The sequence below is a fragment of the Limanda limanda genome, chromosome 1 (genome assembly GCF_963576545.1).
Source record: "Limanda limanda chromosome 1, fLimLim1.1, whole genome shotgun sequence".
Taxonomy (NCBI): domain Eukaryota; kingdom Metazoa; phylum Chordata; class Actinopteri; order Pleuronectiformes; family Pleuronectidae; genus Limanda; species Limanda limanda.
Genome location: NC_083636.1, coordinates 25,218,131 through 25,219,740, shown reverse-complemented (window position 1 = coordinate 25,219,740; position 1,610 = coordinate 25,218,131).

The following is a 1,610-nucleotide window of genomic DNA, read 5'->3' as shown; positions in this document are numbered from 1 at the left end:
TGTTCCCGGCGGGCGATGATGATGATGATGATGACCGCAGGTTGGTGGTTACGACACCGCCGCGCTTCTGCTGCACAACACCAGAAGAAAGGCGCCCCCCAGCGGCCAACAGCCGCCTACAGGGGTCAAAAACAAGCGGATCAAGTTCCCACTGGCAAAATATACTTCCTTCATCGGTGAAGGAAGTACTCAAGTAGTATTCAAGTACTCAGAGCTTTTACTTAGTAACCACACCACAGTCCTGCCCAGAGACATGGGAGGGTCAACCGAGCACAAGTCCACCTCAAAACCAGAGTGGTAACACAGGACAATCATAAAGACACACACAACTAACACAAAGACACACAAAACAAACACAAAACTAACACATAGAGACACAAAACAACCAAAAAGACTCAAAACCAACAGAGACACAAAACTAGCAGAGACAAAAAAATAACACAAAGACACTCAAAACAACCAGACACACAAAAAAAAACACAGACACAACACAACCATAAAGACACAAAACTATCACAAAGACACAACCAAAACAACCACAATAACCTCAGAGACTCACATAATGACGCCAGACACACAACGCAACCACACACACCAAAAACGTCCACAAACACAAAATTACCACCGGAGAGCTTCACAAAATGACCATGAAGAAACAAAACAACCTCAAGACACACAACACAACCACAGAGACACAAGACCTTCAAGACATAACAACCACAAGGAAATGGAAAATGTCAACAAAGACACAACTCTGTGTCTGAAAAGTTGTTTTTGTGAAAAATGATAGTAAGCCCTGAAAACTTGAACTGCAAATGATAAAATTGCAGTAATTCATCCGTTATTAGATATTTGTCTCTGAGACGGCAAAAAGAAAAGAGGTAGACCGAAAGGAAATAGACAAAAGACAAGGAGGAGAGAGAATAACAAGAGAAGAAAGAGAGCAAAGGACATGACAGGGAGATGAAGGAGAGGGGAAAGTAGGAGAGGTGTGGAGAGAGTGGACGGTTTTTATGGCAAAAGGAGGAGGAGAGGAAAGACATGGGAGAGGAAGGAGACAAAAAGACAGAAAAAGCAGAAGGAAAAAGAGGAAAGGAAGAAGAGCAAAAGGATTAGAAAAGATTGCAATGCAAGAGGGGTAAACAAAACTGACAAAAGGAAGGAATGACAGACCACTGTAGAGAGACAGAAAATGAGAGGCAAAATAAGGAAGAGAAAAAGGAAGGACAAAAGAAGGCAGAGGAAGAGAGAGAAAATATAGAGAAAAAGACAAAAGTCAAGAGAAACAGAATAGACAGAGAAAGGAGACAGACGAAAGAAGTGAAAGGGACTAGAGAGAAAAAGGAGAGACAAAGAGAAAAAACTATGACACACTTTGGACTCTGGTATGAAGCTGAAGAACCCAGAGAAAATTTTAACTCCACAGAAAAAGACCCAGACGGACCCAGGACTCAAATCTGGGACCAACACACTGCAGCACCATGCTACCCGACCTCATCTCACCCCCTTCCACACATGCATGTCACATGTTAGGACGATAAGACCCCATCCGACAGGAATAAGATAACTACCTGCAATGAAAAGAAATAATAAAGGAGCAACACTTCCAG